Source organism: Nerophis ophidion, linkage group LG04 (genome assembly GCF_033978795.1).
Source record: "Nerophis ophidion isolate RoL-2023_Sa linkage group LG04, RoL_Noph_v1.0, whole genome shotgun sequence".
Lineage (NCBI taxonomy): Eukaryota > Metazoa > Chordata > Actinopteri > Syngnathiformes > Syngnathidae > Nerophis > Nerophis ophidion.
The window spans coordinates 80,592,483-80,598,482 of NC_084614.1; the positions used below are offsets into that span (position 1 = coordinate 80,592,483).

Here is a 6,000-nt window from a genome sequence, read left to right on the forward strand (position 1 = left end):
GAGGAGCTGGCAGCTACGCAACGGCTAAGCAAACAGTAGCAAACAAGCTAAACATACATAAACAATATTTGCAGTGTAAAAAAGCACATTTGTCAATGCAACAATTGTATTTGCATATTACTTACACGTACTATAGGAAAGTGTCCGGTAACAAACGTGTCCGCATCATTCAATTTGTTTAACTTTACGAACGGTTGTTGTTAATACCACTCCACTTCAATTTAAAGTCCATTCCAGGTGGGTAATAATGAATAGGTTAGTGTTCTTCATTTTATACTTCCCGCGCTTTTCTAGACACTCGCAGAGAAATAGGTTAATGGTGTCAGGAAGAGTGGAGAAGGAAGTAGTTAACTTTCAGTTTCGATACCCGTCAAGGTACATTGACAGGGCTACACAATGCTTATGTGTTGTTGTTGTTGTTGTTGCGGAAGGGAAAAGCGACTGTAGCGATGCGGCTGTGAAATTTACACGCCGCCGTATGCGTAAAATGATGAAAATATGTAAATATAACACATTATTATGAATATTATTACATTACACATACACTAAATATAACACGTTATTATGAATATTACTACATTACACATACACTAAATATGACACGTTATTATGAATATTACTACATTACACATACACTAAATATGACATGTTATTATGAATATTACTACATTACACATACACTAAATATGACACGTTATTATGAATATTACTACATTACACATACACTAAATATGACACGTTATTATGAATATTACTACATTACACATACACTAAATATGACATGTTATTATGAATATTACTACATTACACATACACTAAATATGACATGTTATTATGAATATTACTACATTACACATACACTAAATATGACACGTTATTATGAATATTAGTACATTACACATACACTAAATATGACACGTTATGAATATTACTACATTACACATACACTAAATATGACACGTTATTATGAATATTACTACATTACACATACACTAAATATGACATGTTATTATGAATATTACTACATTACACATACACTAAATATGACACGTTATTATGAATATTACTACATTACACATACACTAAATATGACACGTTATTATGAATATTACTACATTACACATACACTAAATATGACACGTTATTATGAATATTACTACATTACACATACACTAAATATGACACGTTATGAATATTTCTACATTACACATACACTAAATATGACACGTTATTATGAATATTACTACATTACACATACACTAAATATGACACGTTATTATGAATATTACTACATTACACATACACTAAATATGACATGTTATTATGAATATTACTACATTACACATACACTAAATATGACACGTTATTATGAATATTACTACATTACACATACACTAAATATGACATGTTATTATGAATATTACTACATTACACATACACTAAATATGACACATTATGAATATTACTACATTACACATACACTAAATATGACACGTTATTATGAATATTACTACATTACACATACACTAAATATGACACGTTATTATGAATATTACTACATTACACATACACTAAATATAACACGTTATTATGAATATTACTACATTACACATACACTAAATATAACACGTTATTATGAATATTACTACATTACACATACACTAAATATGACACGTTATTATGAATATTACTACATTACACATACACTAAATATGACATGTTATTATGAATATTATTACATTACACATACACTAAATATGACACGTTATTATGAATATTATTACATTACACATACACTAAATATGACACGTTATTATGAATATTACTACATTACACATACACTAAATATGACACGTTATTATGAATATTACTACATTACACATACACTAAATATGACACGTTATTATGAATATTACTACATTACACATACACTAAATATGACACGTTATTATGAATATTACTACATTACACATACACCACTAAATATGACACGTTATTATGAATATTACTACATTACACACACACTAAATATGACACGTTATGAATATTACTACATTACACATACACTAAATATGACACGTTATTATGAATATTACTACATTACACATACACTAAATATGACACGTTATTATGAATATTACTACATTACACATACACTAAATATGACACGTTATTATGAATATTACTACATTACACATAAACTAAATATGACACGTTATTATGAATATTATTACATTACACATACACTAAATATGACACGTTATTATGAATATTACTACATTGCACATACACTAAATATGACACGTTATTATAAATATTATTACATTACACATACACTAAATATGACACGTTATTATGAATATTATTACATTACACACACAATAAATATGACACGTTATTATGAATATTACTACATTACACATACACTAAATATGACACGTTATTATAAATATTACTACATTACACATACACTAAATATGACACGTTATTATAAATATTATTACATTACACATACACTAAATATGACATGTTATTATGAATATTATTACATTACACATACACTAAATATGACACGTTATTATAAATATTATTACATTACACATACACTAAATATGACACGTTATTATGAATATTATTACATTACACACACACTAAATATGACACGTTATTATGAATATTACTACATTACACATACACTAAATATGACACGTTATTATAAATATTATTACATTACACACACACTAAATATGACACGTTATTATAAATATTATTACATTACACATACACTAAATATGACATGTTATTATGAATATTATTACATTACACATACACTAAATATGACACGTTATTATAAATATTATTACATTACACATACACTAAATATGACATGTTATTATGAATATTATTACATTACACACACACTAAATATGACACGTTATTATAAATATTATTACATTACACATACACTAAATATGACATGTTATTATGAATATTACTACATTACACATACACTAAATATGACACGTTATTATGAATATTACTACATTACACATACACTAAATATGACATGTTATTATGAATATTACTACATTACACATACACTAAATATGACACGTTATTATGAATATTATTACATTACACATACACTAAATATGACATGTTATTATGAATATTATTACATTACACATACACTAAATATGACATGTTATTATGAATATTACTACATTACACATACACTAAATATGACACGTTATGAATATTACTACATTACACATACACTAAATATGACATGTTATTATGAATATTACTACATTACACATACACTAAATATGACACGTTATTATGAATATTACATTACACATACACTAAATATGACATGTTATTATGAATATTACTACATTACACATACACTAAATATGACACGTTATGAATATTACTACATTACACATACACTAAATATGACATGTTATTATGAATATTACTACATTACACATACACTAAATATGACACGTTATTATGAATATTAGTACATTACACATACACTAAATATGACACGTTATTATGAATATTACTACATTACACATACACTAAATATGACACGTTATTATGAATATTACTACATTACACATACACTAAATATGACACGTTATTATGAATATTATTACATTACACATACACTAAATATGACACGTTATTATGAATATTACTACATTACACATACACTAAATATGACACGTTATTATGAATATTACTACATTACACATACACTAAATATGACATGTTATTATGAATATTACTACATTACACATACACTAAATATAACATGTTATTATGAATATTACTACATTACACATACACTAAATATGACACGTTATTATGAATATTACTACATTACACATACACTAAATATGACACGTTATTATGAATATTACTACATTACACATACACTAAATATGACATGTTATTATGAATATTACTACATTACACATACACTAAATATGACATGTTATTATGAATATTACTACATTACACATACACTAAATATGACACGTTATTATGAATATTACTACATTACACATACACTAAATATGACACGTTATTATGAATATTACTACATTACACATACACTAAATATGACATGTTATTATGAATATTACTACATTACACATACACTAAATATGACACGTTATTATGAATATTATTACATTACACATACACTAAATATGACACGTTATTATGAATATTACTACATTACACATACACTAAATATGACATGTTATTATGAATATTACTACATTACACATACACTAAATATGACACGTTATTATGAATATTATTACATTACACATACACTAAATATGACACGTTATTATGAATATTACTACATTACACATACACTAAATATGACATGTTATTATGAATATTACTACATTACACATACACTAAATATGACATGTTATTATGAATATTACTACATTACACATACACTAAATATGACACGTTATTATGAATATTATTACATTACACATACACTAAATATGACACGTTATTATGAATATTATTACATTACACATACACTAAATATGACATGTTATTATGAATATTACTACATTACACATACACTAAATATAACACATTATTATGAATATTACTACATTACACATACACTAAATATAACACATTATTATGAATATTACTACATTACACATACACTAAATATGAGATGTTATTATGAATATTACTACATTACACATACACTAAATATGACACGTTATTATGAATATTACTACATTACACATACACTAAATATGACACGTTATTATGAATATTATTACATTACACATACACTAAATATAACACATTATTATGAATATTACTACATTACACATACACTAAATATGACATGTTATTATGAATATTACTACATTACACATACACTAAATATGACATGTTATTATGAATATTACTACATTACACATACACTAAATATGACACGTTATTATGAATATTACTACATTACACATACACTAAATATGACATGTTATTATGAATATTACTACATTACACATACACTAAATATGACACGTTATTATGAATATTACTACATTACACATACACTAAATATGACACGTTATTATGAATATTACTACATTACACATACACTAAATATAACATGTTATTATGAATATTATTACATTACACATACACTAAATATGACACGTTATTATGAATATTACTACATTACACATACACTAAATATGACACGTTATTATGAATATTACTACATTACACATACACTAAATATGACACGTTATTATGAATATTACTACATTACACATACACTAAATATGACACATTATTATGAATATTACTACATTACACATACACTAAATATAACATGTTATTATGAATATTATTACATTACACATACACTAAATATGACATGTTATTATGAATATTACTACATTACACATACACTAAATATGACACGTTATTATGAATATTACTACATTACACATACACTCGCAGAGTGAATATAAAACCTTGACATTGACAGAAGTGTTGGAAAGTTTTTAGGCGGAATAGAGCGACACGCATTGACTCCCTTGTTAGCCGACTTTTGCTAACCTTTATTTACGATTTAGAATATATTAAGAAAAAACAAGCAAAAATGACAGACGACATTCCAAGAAAAATACAGTTCCCTCTTCACATGTAACACAACCTTCCTGTTGCTTTGCTTTACTTCCTGTATTCATAATTAACTTCCTGTTGGGCGTAGCCAAATTGAATACACGTACCAAGTCTTGAATTTTTTCCTTTAGTTTTTTTTTTTTGTCACTTAAAAAAGGTTCGGTATATGCGCATATGAGACTGGTGGGGTTGGGTACCTTCAATAAGGTTCTTAACCATGTTGGCGTTCCCAGTGAGAGCAGACATTGTACAGTAAGTTGTTGTTTTTTGTATTTCTTGTTTAGCACTTAGTGACAGTGCTACACG

At 25.6% G+C, this 6,000-nt stretch overlaps 1 protein-coding gene across 3 annotated transcripts in view; it reads right to left on the reverse strand.

Moving 5' to 3' along the window:
- Nucleotides 1-6,000, reverse strand: part of LOC133552012 (transcription factor COE1-like) — a 100,415-nt gene that overhangs the window by 18,858 nt on the left and 75,557 nt on the right. The window lies entirely within an intron of this gene.